General features: G+C 43.3%; 1 long non-coding RNA gene across 1 annotated transcript in view; it reads right to left on the bottom strand.

Annotated features, from left to right (window-relative positions):
* The window catches only part of LOC109283355 (uncharacterized), a 105,725-nt gene extending 87,360 nt beyond the window's left edge, over nt 1–18,365 (bottom strand). Inside the window, exon 1 of the long non-coding RNA XR_002090494.2 lies at nt 18,173–18,365. This is a non-coding gene — a long non-coding RNA (uncharacterized LOC109283355). The remainder of the gene's footprint in view (nt 1–18,172) is intronic.
* Between the last annotated feature and the right edge of the window lie 841 nt (nt 18,366–19,206).

The following is a 19,206-nucleotide window of genomic DNA, read 5'->3' as shown; positions in this document are numbered from 1 at the left end:
TCCTAGTGAAGTTGCAGGAAAGCAGAAATTAAGTATTTATTTGGGGTATTACAGCATCTTGTATAAGATATTGTTAAGCACTGTCAGTAACGCATTATATATTTATTTAAAAAAAATAAGAACTTAAAAGAAAAGAGAAACTTCTGATTAAATTGTAGTTGCTGTACATACATAACACATGCTTTACCTTGTGTCGTGCTAATAGATCCTGACTGCCAGAATAGAAAGTTATCATTGAAATCAGCAGAACTAAGACGCGAATCTATTAAAAATGTGCAATTGCCTCCAGTGTAGAATTTCAGTGGAGCATTCCTAAGTTATTACAGCAATGCCCAAAAACACCCAGTGCGAGATAAAGGGATAGAGTCATTGACTCTGGGATAGTGTCACTGACTGCCCATTCCAAGTGACCAGAGACCAAGTGACCTTGGTCCATTAAAATATTTTGGGGTAAAAATACAAAAGAAATCATGAATGAAAAATCTTGAATGACACTGGCACTGTTTGGAAAAGCAATGGCAAAATAAACTAATATCAATGAAAAAGCCGAAGACAATTTGAAGTCCATCCATTTCTTAAAGGCTTTGACCCATAATAGAACCAGAACTAACACTGTAACGGGGCAGGCTGTGCCTTTATAGCAGACTTATCCTAGAATTGAAGACTTATGGAAACTCTTCGTTCCAGGTTTAATCAGAAGGGTGCGTGAGTCTAAAAAAAAATGCTTATTCCTCTAACTCCTTTACCATCATACATTGCTCAAAGGCTGATCAGTCCCAGCAGCCCCCTCTTCCAGGCTGAAATTAAAACCCAGCGTGACTGAGTCTGAAGAATTACTTTAAAGGCTCATCATATTCTTTTATGAAAAAATGGACCTGAAATGACTTGGTCCATCAAAATATTTTAGGGTAAAAATGAAAATAACCTTAAACAATACTATGGAGTGTCAGTGGGATTTCTGACCCTGAACTCACAGAACTGATCAAACACACTCCAGGATTAAGCTGTACTCCATCCCTGTGCGACTCGAGCATGCTCAGCTGATGCCAAGATAATGGAAGTTTGAGCCTTAGCTGGGAATTTCCATATTTTTGTGGGTTTTAGTTATATTCTTCATCTTTTTTTCATGGGAAGTTTTTGTGCCTGGAAAATCTGAGGCACTAAAAAGAACCCAAAAAATGTATATGTAGGAGGGTAATTGGAGTTTCTTCTGAATCCCAGTCAGACTCTGGAAAACAGAACCAAACCGCAGAACCAAAATACCCCTGTGATTTTTCACCGTTTCTGCTAAGGCAGAGTCCTAAGAGCTGATTTACATTGGGAAACCTTGATTCCTGGCTCTAAAGGGTTCAATTAGTCAAAATGGTTGGCAGATGGAAAAAATAATTAAGTTTTGTATCATAAAAATAGACCTAAGACACAATGGCCTTACCTTGAACTTTTAAAGGCTTCTGTCATGTAATGATAAAAAGGGAGTTGGCTTTTAAAACCTAAATTATCTACCAGCACGTATACAAAGTGCCAGGGTGAGCTGCAAAGGAGAGACTCCACAGTAATTTAGCAGCTGAGATCATAATCATTAAGGTAAAGATTTTAGTCTGGAATGACAATGTAAATTCCAGAGAGGAAAAATAGCTGTACGTGGATATTCTGGGATTATCAAAACTTCCCAATATTACTAGTAGTAATAATAATAATCTGTTCTTTAAAACGATGCCGAAATCCATGGAAATTTGAAAGCATTCTGCTTAATTATTCTGCCTGGCTGTTTTCTGTTTCCTGAAACAAATGGGAAGGCAACACCACAAACAGCACTTTCCAGTTAGTGCCTACATATGGATTAAAATGCCTAACTTTAGGAACCCTATTCTGAAAATGTCAGGCTATGCTTATCCAATCAGGAATCTGAATATATTACATGTAATCTATAGAGAAAATCAAAAGGTCTCTAATTGCAAGCATCAGGAAAGGCAAGGCAAAGAGGAGGAACATAGAAATACTTATTCCCAGAATTTCTCAGCTAATAATTTTGAATAAAGAATAAATAAAGGAAATATTTTTTTTCTTTTTTTTGGAAAAGCTGCAAACAGGGAAAAAAGCACCTGGGAGATTTGCACACGACTAGTGAAAATCTATATCCCTAATAATAAAAAGGGTGAAATACCTTAATGATCTCAACAACAATGACTGAAAATGTAAGAAGTGTGGACTGGACTCTTTCTGAATATGGTGCCAGATTCTCAGCTTGCAAAAAGTTCAATAGCTCCTTGGATTTCAGTTGTTCAGTGCCAGTTTGCATCAGCCAAAGATATAGGGCAGCGGTTCTCATCCTTGTTGGACTCAAGACACCCCTCACTGGACTCGAGGCAGTCTGCTATAACTTTTCTGAATTGAGCAGCACCCAATTTCCAAAACTAATTTATATATTTCAGTGCATACCTTTAGGGCTTGGCAGTAGGGGGATCATCCAGGCCAGGAACAAGCCTGAGCCTGGCTTATCAGCTTATCTCCTCACACCTTGGGGCACCCTCCAAAGGATCTGGTGGCATCCCCACACCCTGGTTAAGAATCACTGAGCTTGGGCATAACATTTGCTAATGTTCTCCAGAAGGTGTCAGTCTATAAGAGCCTGGTTTTCGTGAATGCAGCTCCACTTGTGTATGTATCCATGCTTGTACATGCATTTTTGGCAGTTGTTCAGTGGCACATGCTATTGGTGTTTAGACTATCTATAGCAGTGGAGACATAAAACCTACCATAGTAATTGCAAGTCTGATCAAGTTTTATAAGTACAAGGATGAGGTATCTTTCTGCTTCCACCTGTCCACACCCTTCCTTCTATTCCTCGGTCTCTCCCGTGGCATCAAAGCTTCCTCAATTTCCATCTCTCTTTCTCCCTCCCTATTTCTTTTGAACATACCTTCTTTCAGGTCACTGTGATCTAGCTCTCAGATCTTATCCCAATTTTACCCAACCTGTTGTGTTTCCTTAATGGCAACCACTGCCTTGCTATCTTGCACAACACTACTAAGCCAGGACAAAGGTAGGCGTGCATGGGATGGCTCCAAGCATGCTAAATTAGTTTTGGGCTCAGAGTTGCAGCTGAACCAACGCAGCTGTACCAGCATTATAAATCAACCATGATCACATATTCTAGGATTGCTGTAACTGTTTTGACTCTTCAGTACTTTTATCTACGGTGAGTACAACCTGACCTCTTCTCTTCAAGCTGTATCTTTGAAGTGAGAAAGAGTCGCCAGCTGTCCCCATTCAACTCCCTAAGATGTTCGTCTGGATTGGAAGGTATCAACTCTTCTATCAAGCTCAGCAGTAGACAGTATCATACTGAGGGACCTACCAAATTCAGGGTGGCTGCCTCGCATTTTGTGGTCCAAGTGCAGCACCGGGCACCATTTTCACGATGGAGTACCACCCCCCCCACACACACACACACGCACCTCTGATTGGGTGAGGGGGCCCAGAAGTCCCACCCTTCCCTAGAGATTGACAGATGGCCGTCTTTCAACCTTTGGGGAGGGGAAGGACTTCTGGGGCCCTCAGCCAATCAGAGGCTTGGTGGGGGGGGTCCACTGCACTATGCCACAAACATCTCCCTTCTTGTCTCCCCCCATGCTTCAGGAGCCCAGGGCTTTCCACTCTTCTCTGTTTTTGCAGCTCTTCTCCCCCTGCCTCCACTGCCAATTTTGCTCCTTTTCACAGTCCTCGCACTTTTTCGTGGCTTTTTTGCAGGGACCGACTCAATGTGCCATTTCCACGAAAATCACAAAATGGTAGGTCCCTAATCATAGTAAGTGGTCTTTGTGTAACACACTCTAGAAAAGGAGAAAGAGAATTTCTCTTTCTTAATGCACTGTTGAGATGGTAGGTAGAAGGGGCCACAACCTTCATAGTTGTTAAGGGCTGGAAGGGACCTTACAGATCATCCTACACTTGGGCAGGAAAGACTTCCTTAATCTTCTCAGAAGATCCTATGAGTGTTGGGGCAAGCGGGGATATTTGCTTTAGTGTCTTAAAGTGTAGGAGCTGCCTTCCAAGACTGGGGGACAGCAAGAAATGGATGAGTCTACTCCAGCCCTCCAGGATAACAGCAATGGGCTTGAACAAACTACTTGTCACATTGCAGCGAGTTGAAACGGGCAGGGCCTGATCACAGAACGGCTGATGTGCGATAAGCATCTGTCTGCCTGTCTCTCTCCCATGGTAAGTGAAAGCTAATCCCAGGCACTGGTAGTTTAGCCCCAAATTGTAGCAGTGTTTACTTACCACAGGGTAAATCTGGGCTTAGAGGGTTGCTCTGTGTTCAGTTCCCACCCTCCTTTGAGGGTTGCTGTAGGATAAAACAGCCTGAAGGGAGGTCAGCAGGGGTAAGTCAGTGGTAGTATTTAGGGAAAAGGGAGTTAACGTTTCTGTTGAATAATTTAAGCTTGACCTTCAAGGGCCCTGCTCATGTTCACATCTCAAGAGCCAAACTTCAGGGTTCAGTCCATCCCAAAGCAAACACTGTCGGCTTGGCTTAGTTGTCCCTAGCAGGAAGGCAAGGCAAGCACAGGCAGCATTGCTCACATGGTGGGGAAGTGGATGTAACGTGTGTGTTACTGGAATCAGGGCCTGCTAGTGCAATGGGACAGGCACAAAGTGATTTGGTAGCAAACTATCACAGGCTCCTCGACACAAGTCACTCATCACCCTGTTATTCACAGCTTTGTTCAAGACGAGGCATCATCAGCAAAGAGTGCCTGAGCGTTCGTGGCAGGTATCCTGAGGTGTGGCTCCAGCCCTGAGAAGGCAGCATTGCATTTGTTCAAATTGCATCAAGCAAACAGCTTGGTGCCCATTGCTCCTCATTGCTTTTATGCGTGGCCAAGATTTGGCCATCGTGAGGCAGGGCAGGTTTCAGAACTAGTTTTTCTGGGAACTCATCCATAACTATGGATCTTTACAGATCACATCCCGGCCAACCTGCGATCACGTGCTTGATCTTTATAAGGAAGAGGAGGCGTGATCCATCCTCAGGTCTGGTATTGGCATCCCCTCCCTGCTTGCAACCCTGAGCCCACGACGTGTTGTTACACAAATAGCCAGTGCATCGGCTTCAGACTTCCTTCCCAGCATCTCAAATGCACTTCAGCTTCAGCGTGAAGGCCGCTGAGGAAAATGATAAAATGCCTTTTTGTGTGATGTTTTGTAATTGAATTAAGTTGTAAGATCCCACTTACGAAATATACTGCGCTGAAAGCTTCTGGGTTTTCACCAGCAGAGCTGCCATGCCAGCTGGCTAAGAGGAGACTGTCATGATCAATTTCTTTTTCTACTTTTGTCACCCATTTCCCTATAACTCACTATCCCATGTTAGATTTATTTCTTTTCATGAGCCTGGCTCCAATTCATTTCTTTGGTAATAAAACTGATAGCTTTTAGTGTGTCAATGTGCGCTTATGCCTGCTCTCTCTCTCTCTCTCTCTGTCACTCACACACACACACACACACGCTCACTCACACACACACACACACACTGTAGTAGCCTCATTTCAGACACAATCAGTGTTCAACTCACTAGTCTCCTACGTAGGGTAAAGGAAAAACAGATGGAAAAGTGTTATATAAAGAGACAAAAATTGGACGCAGCAGTCACCATAGTAATGGATGCACAAAAAAAAAATCGATTGAGAATTAAGCTTCTCTTAATAGTTTCTAGCACTCTGTGTCATCATTCTGCTTTCTTCAGTTGAGGCCAGGTTGATGGGTTAATTTTCATTGCCAGCTGTAGCAAGAACAGTGCTCCCATCTTTTACCAAATCTTAGAAAACAAGTAAGGGTGCTGATGTGTTGATAAAGCACCACGTGTAGATTTTCACCATGGGTACACTCATTTTACACCTAAGTAGCTGTAAGAATCCATGTTAGAGAGAGGCCTTTTCACACAGAAGAGCTAGATTCGTGCTGGCGTGACCTGATTCAGGTCAAAGGAGGCCTGACAAGTCTCCTAATGAGTACACTTTATGCAATACCTGAGTCAGAAAAAGCTGTCTGCTGGAAAAGCCATGCTATCATAAACGAGGGAGTTTGCTCTTACCTGAATTCTATTCAGTACAATGGTCGTGCTCCTGCCTGTGTTTGCTTGGAGTCATGTAGAGTTCAGATTTATGGTGCCCATCAAGATGCAAATCCCAAATTTAGTTTGCATCATCCCATTGATAGGGATATTACATACAGGTTGGGATTTGTGTTTCCTCCAAGCCCTTTGAAATGCGTTTGTTCATTTGGCTTATTTTTGTTTCCCAGTCTCCACGTGTCTCTCGGTAATCTTTTCTGTTAGCAAAGACTGAGGGATGGATAACACATGTTACCCCGCCACTGACCTTGAGTGGGAACTGAAGAAATCATCTTCCCTAGGGCTGAGATGTAATTCAGACAGTGAGCTAGCTCTGTAGAAGGCCCTTTCCTGAAAAGGCACTACAAATGTATTACTAGCCTGGAAAGATTTCTGCAGTGTGTACTGATAGCAAAGTGTGAAGTGTGTACCATGGGGATGATGAGGATTTAGCTTTCCGTGTCATCAGTCCCTCAACTCTCATAAGCAAGACAAACAAATTCTTTGTATCTTAGAAGAACGGGACAATTCAGCCAAGTGGAGCAGCTTCCTAGCGGTACTGGCTTTTCACCTGCGGGAGTAGGTTTGCAGATCCTGCCCAGGTTAAAATGACTGAAAATCAATTTGTTTTGACAGCTGTGAAAAAACTGGATGTACAAACTGTTGAGCAACAAAGGCTTTTCGAGCTAAGACAAAATGAGATACAAAAAGAGCCCATTGTCTATGATCTTTCATTGCATGCTTTTGATTCATGGCAGTCTAGCCAGTCCTAGTCCCATCTGATACGATCAGTCTGTCGCTTCCACAGCACTTCCCTTCTTCTGTGCACTCCCCAATGCACTAAAGTGCAAACACACGCGAGGAGCATATTTTAGCCCTTTTTTTCTAGTGTGGCAAACTGTGTCTGCAAAATAGCAGATACTCAGTAATAGCCCTAATGTGGTTTTATTGCTTGCCTTCTTGCCCGATCTATTTATTGCTAATTAATTACTTCACTATTCAAGTTCGAATGCAGTAGCAAAAGTGACAGCAGCTGCAAAAAATATGGTTTTAGGCCTACAATCCAACCTGCAAGGACGCTAGTGACATAGCTTCGTGGAAGTTACAGTGTCCAGACCCACACACAGGTCTGTTTTAGTGGCTCTGATGGCAGAATCGAAGCCCAAAATTGTAGTTGTGTGAGAGAAACAAGTGATTAAAAAAGAACAAAGCTCAAGTGACTTATGGTAGTGTCATCACATAAGGGAAATCTCTCATATACTGTAGTGGTGAGATGAGTTTATGAGAACCACCACTGAACGGAGAAACCCAAACGCTGCTCCTTCACCCTCAGCTGTGTTGTGTCATTTAAGTCAGTGGTAGTATTCAAGGGAGTAAATAAGGAAGAACTGGATCCAAGCTCACATTCAACTGACTTCTTGCACAAGCCTGGTGGCGCTCCCCTGGACTGCTCTCCATTCAACACTGAGATACAAAGACAACAGCAAGAGTAGACAAGCCCTTCATTCAAAATGAAGCACACAATTTGACACGGGTGTAAACAGAGAATACCCAAGGGCACAAACAATGCATAAGTTGTACGTAGAAGGATTCCCTCTATTGTTACAAGCTCGCATCTGACTAGTTGTGGGCTATATTTGGTTCCCTAATAACAAATCAGTGTATTTTTTGTCCTCATTTAATTAAGGCACTTCTGCCTTAGCCAAAATACCATTGGGTGCTTATCTAGTATTCATTTCCTCTGTCGCTGCTGTCTTGCTGAACATCGGTGCTTTCTTCTTTTGGTCTCATGTGAGAAACTCACATTTGGAAATGCAGATGTCTTACTTGACTGCGTCAGGTTGGTACAGACATACAGCAGGGACGTGTATCTGGATCCCATCCCAAGAGAGGATTAAGCGCAGTAGCAGATCCCCTGGGTGTTTCCTGAGCGTTCCCGGCACACAGAGCTCCAGCATGACCCGAAAGACCGAGAGGCAACGCCACTGTGGCAACATCCTATATTGTTTGGCATTATGCATTGGTGAAGGCATGGTGAGAAAGTCTTTGTCTTCCTAGCATGTTAATTCAGTTGAATTTTTATAAAACTATTCATTAATGCCTACTACAGTCCGATGAGGTATATATTAGGATATCATTTTAAGCTGAGCTACAGAGAAGTTATCACTTAACGTGCTCAAATTTTGGCTGCCTCGGTGTTTCAGGGCCTAGACAGAGTCATTTGATTTTCTATGGTGATGCATATCAACTACCCTCTCTAGACTGCATCTGGAGCATTGAATCTTTCAAATGGGGTGCCCCAAAACCAAAGCACTCCAGATGAGTAGCCAGTTTGAAAAATATGTCCCTATCTGTCTTGAACAAGATAATCAGAGAGAGAGCTGGGATTCAAAGCAAGGTCACCTAACAACACAGTTACAAATGGTGCTAATGGCAAATTGATTCTCAACCTAAATAATGGGGTTTCTGATTCAGCGACGTTTGGTTTGCCAGGGAGCTTCTAGAATAGGGAAAAACAACAAGTACTTATTTTTTCTCCGGCTGCCCTAACTTTAATTTGAAAAATATGGGGTTCAAATTGGCATCCCAGTAAGGGAAAGTAATAGAGTCAGTGAAAGCCTGCAGATAAACATATTTCTTAGACATAAACATGACAAATCTTTTCATTTAACAAAGATATAAAGAACAGTTAGCTTAAAATGTGCATATAATAACATATTACCCGCAGCATCTCATGTTTAAAAAGATTCCATATGCTGGGAAAACCCATAAAATAAAATCCAAGAAATGCTGCATCCTCTTTCTATTAATTTAAAACAGCCACTTAATGGGGGTAGGGGAGGGAGAAAGAGAAAAAATGATGGAAGTGAATGATTTTATTGTTTTTTTCCCTAAGAAAATCCCAAACAAATCAGTAACGCCAGCATTCCAGCCTCCTTCATCCTGTTTTTAGCGGTATATTAATATGTAAACTCAATATTTGTGTTGAAAAATAGCTTTGGGTAAAGGAAAATGGTAGCACATTCCAGTGTGGCCTTGCTAATACTTTTTATTGAAAAAGCTTGGAAAAATCATGTTGTTTTAGGATGACAATGATTGTTGCCATTTTTCATGGTTTACCCAGGATGGTCCCAAGGTTGATTGTTGCTTCTGGTTTGATTTAAAACCTGAAAGTGGGCCAGTACCTGTGGCTGTATCCCCTCCCTTGACCTCATTCCCTTACACCTCCACCATATTTAAGACAGTCATTGATTATTTTTATAAGTACCTCGCTGAATTTGCCGTTTGTCAGATCTACCGCTAGGAAGCAGCTGAGAGGAATGGCTTCTTCCAGCAGGGCCTATTCAGCCTCCTGGAGACTGAAAAAGAGAGTCCGGGCAATCCAGTGAATAAGGCACTGGGATGGGATTTAGTAGAGCTGAGCTAACCCTGCTCCTGCCGCAGACTTGATTTGTAGCCTTGGGACAGGCCCTTCACTGCCCTGTGCCACTGTTTCCACACCTTCGTTTGACATTGCCCTCCACTCTGGATCCTCCCCTGAGGCTAAGCACCTATTGCTGCTACAAAAACCTCAGGAAAGCTTATTTTTTATCTTGTAAGACAATGAGAGACTAGTGGTTCCACCTACCTTTTTAATAATAACCTAGTAGTTAAAGCAACTACCCAGGAAATAGGAGCTGTGGGTGCAATTCACTCCTCACCTAATGGGGTTCCAGCATACATCCCTTACTGGTTATGTCTTTTTCTCTCCAAGGGCTGAAGTAGTGCCAGGAGGCACTACTTCACAGTCAGGGCGGCTAGGACCTGGAACCAACTTCCAAGCGAAATGGTGCTGGCTCCTACCCTGGGGGTCTTTAAGAGGAGGTTAGACGAACACCTTGCTGGGGTCATTTGACCCCAGTACTTTTTCTTGCCATGGCAGGGGGTCAGACTTGATGATTTGCTCAGGTCCCTTCTGACCCTACCAACTATGAAACTATAAAGTAAAATGCATAAACAATCCTGTGAGCAGGAACCTTACCCCAGGACTCTCCCTGTTCCCAGTTCTTTGTCTGTACACTGGTGCAGCTTCAATAGGAGGGGTGGAAAATGCTCTCACCCCACAGCCCAGCCTGTATCCTGAGTGAGTGCTCCAGCCATGAAGCTATATTTAACATGTTCACAATCACCTCTTCCTCCTCTTTCTGCATATTAAAAAGAAAGAAGCCCTGTTCTGCTGGGCATGGAAAAGACATTCAAAAAGCCTGAGCCTGAATTGATTTAATCTTTGCAGATTAGTCTAATCTGCCAGGTTGAACTGGTTTGCAAGTGCACAGACATTCCCTCTGGACTGAGGAAAGAAATGCAGGCACATGCCTGCAGTGGATAAGACTAGAAGCCAGGGATGTTAAATCAGTCCTCCCTTCCTTCCACAGTGCTGAGCTGAGGGGGGCATGACCAGGTCCCAGCAGGACACTCTGATTAGGGAGGGGTTTCAACCTCTACCCTGCATGCACAGTCCCAGGCACTCTGAGGCAAAGTGGGGGTGTGCAGTACATGCATCAGTTGATGATACTGAGCTTTTCAATCTCCCTCTCTCTGCTTCTTCATACTGTCTGCAGCAATTCTGACAGGCGAGGGAGCCAGCAAGGAGTTGATAACACAGCATTTAGGAGCCCTTCAAGAAAACAAAAGCCTCTCTCATTAGCTCAAGCTCTTAAACAGCTTTTTCCAAGGAAGGAACTGAGGGACATTACCAGCTGACCTGTTGATTAGCTCCAAAAAGCCCTAAGCAGAAACTGTCCTGTCTGCCTTTGTCCTGTCCTAGGGAAATTGGAGACACACACACGCAGACACCTCTCAGCATTAGCTAGCATACCATGCCTAGGGTCTGTGGGGCTGGGGTCCATGCTATGGGAGATGGGAGGGGAGGACAAGGGGAACCCTGCTTGAGCACTGAGTGATGTGGTGGGGGGTAAGGCAGGGGGAAGCCAGGCAGACCCTGCTGTGCCTGCAGTCTCCACCAGAGCTCAGCTAGACAGCAGAGGGGTGGGGCCATCCCTGTTCTCTGGACCAGACAGCCCAGCCCAGGGCTGCAAAACACCTGGGATGCTGGGGGACTCCGGTTTAACTTAAACCAGAAAGGGGTCTGGGACAGACTTGGCGTAAACCAGTTTGACCCAAATTAGTTAAGTCAACCAGATTTATCTTAAACCAGTTTCAGCCATTTTGAAACTGGTTTATATGCACTAAACTTTTCTTCTGCTACAGGTTTAAACAAGTTTCTGATCACTTAAACCGGTTTATGTGTAATGTCTGTCCCTAGCCCTGGTGTGTGTTAGGCCTAGTCACAGCACACCTGCAGAGCCAGGCACCTCATGGGCATTAGATGGAGAAATGCCTGAATTGAGACTTCCATCAGGCTTAGGCATGATCTAGGTGCCAAGTTGCTCTGATGGGGGCAGTTTTTTGCAGGCGCAGAAACAAGAATGCAGCCAGGGAGTTTGGTTCCAGCCAAGTGGGGGTTTTGGTACGCCCATTTTGGATTTAAGCACTTTAATTCAGCCTCCTGACTGCTTTAGGTGTCTGTCTTTCATTGTTGGTTGGGTGGCAGCATACATAACAGGCTTCTTGCAGGGACTGGCAGAGGAGAGGGTTAAAACTCTCTTTGAGCTGAGGAAGGATCACAGCTGCATGCGCTAAGTGTTTGTACTAAGAGTCAGGGCAGTTGGGATCGGCCAGCTGTAGTGAATTAAGTAATTCCCCTGGCTAGCTATAAGAGAGCTGTGTTTCTAGAGCATCAGGTTTAACTATGATAGGAGACAGGTTTTTAGGGTGGAGATGATGGAAAAACTTAGCTAGAAGAAGACTTTGTTTTACTAGTATTAGTCTTTGGTTGCATAAAGCTCTCCTTTGGAGTCACACTCTCTTAGAAGCCAGGTTGAAAGAGAGTTAGCATTTTGACCATTCTCAGGGCATACTTCTTGTTCTGACCATATTTTAGGAAGCTTGCATAAGCCAGGCACTAAGAGTTCAACATTGTGGGACTCAAGGTCCCTTGGCAACGTTGCTTGCTGCAGCTCAGGTTCTTACAATGGAAAAACATACCCCTTATAAAGAACTAGTCCCTGAGGTGCCACCCTGCCCAGCCTCCGACTTGTCCCTTATATAGAAAGGGAGGATTTGCACATGAAATATGTCCTTGCCAACAGCAAACTCCATGCACTTAATCACAGCCTGCTCTTCAAAATCAAGCAAAAACTGAGGAATGGCAAGACATCTTCCAAACTGTTAGGCTAATCTACATCCATTTAAATAGAGCAGCAGCCTGAGCTGTAAGAACAACACAATTTCTTTAACCTGCCCTCACCTGCAGTGGCCTCCAATTCTGAATAGTTAGAAGAAATACCATGGTTTATTTTTGCATTTTTGAGCTGGAGAGGAAGGAAAAAACAAATCAATTCTGATTCTGTTCCTGCCAAGGCACAGTGCTCCCTGCTAAAATCAAGAGATGTTACTGTTGGCACAGCAAGCTTAACATCCCTACTACGCTTTACATGTTTTAATAAAACAAGAAACTGATTGAATGAGATTCTCTATGAGATCAGCAGTTTTTCTTCTTTGTAGCGATGCAACAGATTAATTCCATTCTTCGTATAATGCTCAGGAAAGAACATGCAAAAAAATGGTAAGCTCTGTGAAGCTGCTTTGCTCTTGGTGTTTTTGTTTTGCTTTGCTTTTTTTCCCCCTTTCCTGCTTCCAAACCAGTAGCTGCTTCTAATGCCTCTGCATCCAGCACAAGTGCATCGCTGTCTCTAGAACAAATGTAACTTTTTTTTCCCCTTAGAGCTTTTATAGTTTAGTAGAGGAAAGAGGCTATGAGGAAAGCAAAGTCAAGTCCCTGAAAGGGGAGAGGAGTCTTATGACCAAAGCAGTATGCTTAGATTCAGGGCACTGATTTCCTGGCTATGCTATGGACTTCTTATGTGACCTTGAGACAGTCTCTTAATTTCCAGACTTAAATCCATAGGTACAAAATAATGGTCCCCTTTTCATACCCTTTGTGTTGGCTAAGCAGATTATAAAGCCGGCAAAGTTGGGACTGTCTCCTAGTGGATGTTTGCACAGGGGCCAGCACTTTGGGACCTCTACACAGGATTTCCAATCATTTTAGAAAGTGGGATTTCCTGACAAATGCTCATAGTAATTTGGGACAAATACATGTTTTTCAAAGCAGAGGGGGAGGGAATAACTACACACAATTTGGTGGGGGGTGGTTATGCATATACATATGTATGTATGTATGTATGTATGTATGTATGTGTGTATATAGATATATGTATATGACAGTTACAGGGTACTGAAGGCAAAGGAAAAGCTGCTGCTTATAAGGTGCAATGCACATCCTTCAAGGAGTCCTCTAATGAGCAAAATGGGGATGCTTCATACGCTGTTTATTAAGGGTTAATGATGTATCTTCTCTCTTTGGCATCACTCCCAGCCTAAATCAAGCCTGCTTCATCTCATATGGATATGAAAGACAAACTGTACAGATTGAAAACATCTGTATACTGAGTGAATGAACCACATGGCAGCAGTGTCATGCAGAGATTTACTTAAAACTGTCCCCTTTTGTTTGACTTTGGATGAACAGCACAAATAAATACAGTAGGTTCTGTTTAAACAAAGAGGACTCTGATCAATAGAGGTTTGTATAGCTTACGACCTTCAACTGTAAACAAAAAATGGGGGTAAAACCCACAAGTCTCAGGTCAATTGCCATTGTATTTACTTTATTACACCACTAATGTTCTAATCTGTCTTAAATATGAAATGCTTGTTACAAAAATTCTTTCTTTTGCTTTTCTGTGTTTGAGAGAGAAAAAGGAAAGAAAAGGTTGCATTTGTTATTCACAGCAATCTGTGTGTGTGTGTGTGCATGCATGCGTGCATGTATGTGCGCATGCAGTGAATTTTTATTATCTGTGTAAACATTAAGATCATGCAAACCAGTTCAACTTAAATTTACTGGAATTTAAAATTCGCCTGATCTCCCCACCAGCTTCTGTGCCTTGTGATTGGGTTTAGACATCCACTATAAACATCCTAATAGTTTGTGGTTCACCATAACTAAGTGTACAAGGAAAAGTGTGTGTGATGTAGTTCGATAGAGAGTATATAGATACAATCTCTATGCATCTAGAGACATGCCTCTAAATTTCACTCCTCAGCAAAGGATGCACAACATTTATTATCCGTGGCATTTCTTCGGTAGAGGAACATGAAGGAATTTGCAGATTTCATCCGGCCTCGGCCTTCCTTCTTTCCTCTCTCCCTCCCTCAACACAATGAAGCAATACCAAGGGTCGAGGGGATGGTGGGGATGGTGTTGCTGCTTCTTGGATTCCTTTCCCGTTCTAATCTCACACCTCCAAACATCTGACTCTGGTGTTAAATTCCAGTAACATCTCATAAAATCTATGAAGCATTTCATTCTGTTTCTTGCCTTTTAACCTAAGAATTTCCAAGAGGGATCAAGTGTATAGGTGGCTAATATGGACTGAAAGGTTACTCAGACTAAACAAATGTGTTCCATTGTTCTTGAATATCCTAAATCACAGAATCATAGAAAATGAGGGTTGGAAGAGACCTCGGGAGGTCATCTCGTCCAACCCCCTGCTCAAAGCAGGACCAGCCTTAACTAGATCATCCCAGCCAAGGCTTGGTTGAGCTGGGTCTTGAAAACCTCCAAGGATGGAGATGCCACCACCTCTCTGGATAACCTGTTCCAGTGCTTCACAACCAACCAGTGAGAGAGTTTTTTCCTACTATCCAACTTAAATCTCCCTTACCACAACTTGAGACCTTTAATCCTTGATCTGCCACCGTTGACAACAGTTTAGTTACACCCTCTTTTGAACCCTGCTTCAGGTAGTTGAAGGCTGCTATTAAATCCCCTCTCGGTCTTCTCTTCTCCGGACTAAATAAGCCCAGTCCCCTCAGTCTCTCCTCAGAAATCATGTGCCCCAGCCCTCTATTTTTGTTGCCCTCTGTTGGACTCTCTCCAATTTATCCACATCCTTTCTGCAGTGGGGGGCCCAAAACTGGACCCAGTACTCCAGATGTGGCCTCACCAGAGTGCCAAATAGAGGGCAATAATCATTTCCTTTGATCTGCTGCCAATGCAGCCTAATATGCCATTCGCCTTCTTGGCAACAAGGGCACACGCTGGTTCATATTCAGCTTCTTGTTCACTGTAACCCCCAGTCCTTTTCTGCAGAGCTGCTGCCCGACTGTTGCACCAATGCATGGGATTGTTCTGTCCTAAGTGTAGGACTTTGCACTTTCCTTGTTGAACCTCATGAGATTTCTTTTTGCCCAATCTTCCAATTTGTCTAGGTCACTCTGAATCCTAGCCCTGCCCTCCAGCCTACCTACTACTCTCCCCAGCTTGATGCCATCTGCAAACTTGCTGAGGGTGCACTCCATGCCATCTTCCAGGCCATTGATGAAGTTATTGAACGCAACCAGCCCCAGGACCGACCCCTGGGGCACTTCACTTGAGACTGGCTGCCAGCTAGACACTGAGCCATTGATTACGATCCTTTGAGCCCGACGATCCAGGCAGTTTTGTATCCACTTCACAGTTCATTCATCCAACCCATACTTCCCTAGCTTGTTTGTGACAATGTTGTGGGAAACCGTATCAAAAGCCTTGTTAAAGTCAAGGTATGTTAAGGTATATCATGTCCAGAGTTTCTCTGTGAGCCCCAGTAGGCTTGGAAACTACAGAAACAAGTTCTAGTCTCAGCAGTAACGTCTCCCCCATCATTAAATAATTGAGTTAGTACTGCACACCCCTATCCAGAAGGCAGAGACACTACCTCATAGCTGGTGGGTCATTGGCAGAAAGTCTGACAAAACCCTCTGAGGGCTGCTAGTGAGAGCTCTGTTCCTGGCAGGTCCAAGCTTGGTTTGTTAGATCAGTGGGGAGACAGACTGGGCTAACCACGTTATCCCCTTGCCAACCCACATTGGCCAAGATTGGTTAAGTTCTGGCTGTACCTTTCAGCACAGCATTAGGAACAGTGAAGAAGTGCCCAGGGTCCTTCAGCTGGAAAGAAAAGCAGATTTTCTCTTTGAGACTATAAGAGATGCTGTTCTGCTGCCCTCTAGACAGAATTAAAATTAAAATTGAGAAGCTACATCAGACACAGCACACACAGACTATATAGTGTTTGTAGGCTGATATCGAGGGTGGATGGTAAGATCCTTGAAAATACCCCAATGACGAAAATAATTCATCAGCGAATTATCAGGAAAGGCATCACCCTTCTATTTGTACAATGTGGGATAGAATTAATAAAGCGGTAGAAAAGGAAACAGATAAATATCTAAGCCACCCTGTTCAGTCTTGTCTAAATAAATATACTCCAGTCTATTAGGCTGGATAAATTGCAGCCTTATTTCTGCTCTTATTTAAATAGAATTTAATCTATATCTTTACAAATAAATATAATAATGCTATTTGTACATTGATGGATGCCTTCTCATCTTGAAGGATTCGAGCTTCACAAAGAAATGAACATATAACATCTTTTAGCAGCAGTCTCAGCACCCCAGGAAAACATATGAGGGGTTAGTACAAGACACCATAGCAAATCTTATATACGTACCTCAGTCTAGATTAAGGGGGAAAGAGTGAATGCCAATGTAGGAATGGTTTTTTTAGCAGTGGACTTTTTAGGATCCTCCTTTAGGTGCTGAAGTGAGGGGTTGTTCCATGAGGGCAAAACCATGCACTTAGCTAGAAAGTGTCATATTGAAGTTTGTCCAGGGAAATCATATTCCAGGATCGAGACCTTTTGCTTCCTGAGTTTTATCAGAGAGACCCAGAGCACAATAAAGGGAACTGGAACTTGGTTTCTATACCTTAGGAAGATGACAGAGTCATTCTTACTCAGAACTGAACAAATGGTTCTAGGCATTTTGCAAGTTCGATAGTTAAACCACAGGCTCCAATTGTAAAGCATGGGAAACCAGCTGGTGAAAGCCCGGTGACAGGTATTCATACATGTGTAACAAGATCTCTTGGAAGACAGTCCACACGCTATGCAGACAGTTACTTCAGGATCACACATTTTTGTTACTTTATGTTTCCTGACTAAACCAAAGCGTACATCAAGACCTTTGTGCCAACATGGCTCATTACCACAAGCAGTTAATGCAAAACAGGTGATGTGCCAAAAAAGTCAGAGAGATGGATAGCAAACCTAGGTTTCTTCATGTGTGTGTTTTGTTTTGTTTTTTTCCCCTGAACATTGCTATATTATGATTTGGGAGTGTTATGTATCTCTTGTATTCATAGCTGAAAGCCCTAGTTTTCCTTTCAGTATAATCATAATATGATTATACCCTGTCAGAAATAACTTGAAGAATATCAGCTAGATAATAATCTTTTTTGATAAGGCCGAAGTCTGGTTTCTTTACCAGCTCCTAGTCCTGAGACAGCTTTTCTGCAAGTCAGCAACAGCTTCTCCCTGTTTACACACCAGTCACCTGGAGCCTGGACGGTCACCTCGCTGGGGTCACTTGGCCCCAGTTGTCTTCCTGCCTAGAGCAGGGGGCTGGACCCGATGACCTGCAAGGTCCCTTCCAGCCCCTAACAGCTATGAAATTACGCCTCCCAGCTGCTGCTGCTGTGGGATCTTTTCATCTGCCTTTGACACAGGTGACCAGGATCTCCCATCCCACATCCTTCCCTTGTAAGGAAATCAAGACTGACCTGCCTGGCTTCTGAATGGGATTAGCTCTCATTTGTCTCATAGCACCTATTCACTGTCCTAGGGGAGCATTATTATTTATTATTTCACCCTCGTAACTTCTGGAGACACCAGGGCTCCAGTTTAGTTCCATTTTTTAGCTCATATTGATATGTATCCTGTATACATTTTCATGATTTGCAACGCCTGCAGAGCTGTTTGTGTGTGTGTTTGTGCACATGTGTGCAAAGCCGCAGAGATACTGCTTACTCCTTGTGCTTTGCACTGCTGTCTGGTGCATGAAGTCTAACCTACTTACATTTATGTTGAAGCTGTAGTTTGGAAACTTGGCTCCAGCGCTCAATGAAGAAGATGCAGGGGTTTGGTGAAGCTCAGGCCCATCGCTAGAGGACACGTGTTTAGGTTTCACAGGAGACAGAGTGGCCTCAATGCTTATCTGCAGAGAGATCCAGAGAGCAGCAGTAGTAACGTTCACTTTGTTCTTTGGAGTGCCTATGAGGAGGGAGACTATTCACAGGGAAAAAATACAGCTCTTTGGTATGAAAAGAGCTGCTTTGAACTGAAGTAATTAAATGAAAAGGCTGGGATTCAAAGCTGTCAATTACTTCCTAAAATGGAAGTCATTGACAACCCCAAAATTTTCAGGTTTATTTTTTTTTCCAATCAGAATTTAGCCATTATAAGAAACGGAGGAAAGGAAAAGGCTTTCAAAATGAATTAAAACAAATAAGGAAAATCATTGCTTATGATTGCAAGGGGCCCAAATCAACATCTAGCATGTTTTGCATTGATAGGGAGCTTTGGATTTCCAATGGGAACATGAGAAGGGTCTTTCTGGTCCTCACTAGCCTTTTCACGTGAGGTTAATCAAGGGCTGTGATCCATTTGAACAGCCAGCATCTCATACCCGCAGTGCTCTGGTCAGCTAAAATGTTCGGGATCCAATGTAGTTAACTCATGCCATCCTAGTCTGCAGTCAGAAAGAGAATAAACTGGGAAAATATTGGATGATCTTTCTATGAGCAAAGGGCCTACCATTGCTATCTGCAAGGTGCAATGGAACTAATTTATTTGCTCTGGCCTTGCCTTTGTGCCCTCTTAATCCATCTCGGTGAAATTATCATAGAAACATTAGAATTACAGAAAAGTAGGTTTGGAAGAGACCTCAGGAGGTCATATCTAGTCCAACCCTCTGCTCAAATCAGGACCATAGCCAAGTACATCATCCCAGCCAAAGCTTTGTCTAACAAAGTCTTAAAAACCTCCAAGGCTGGAGCTTCCACCACCTCTCTGGGTAACCTGTTCCAGTGCTTTACTACCCTCCTAGTGAGA

This window comes from Alligator mississippiensis, chromosome 10 (assembly GCF_030867095.1).
Source record: "Alligator mississippiensis isolate rAllMis1 chromosome 10, rAllMis1, whole genome shotgun sequence".
In the NCBI taxonomy this organism is placed as follows: domain Eukaryota; kingdom Metazoa; phylum Chordata; order Crocodylia; family Alligatoridae; genus Alligator; species Alligator mississippiensis.
This window is presented reverse-complemented; position numbering and strand designations above follow the sequence as displayed.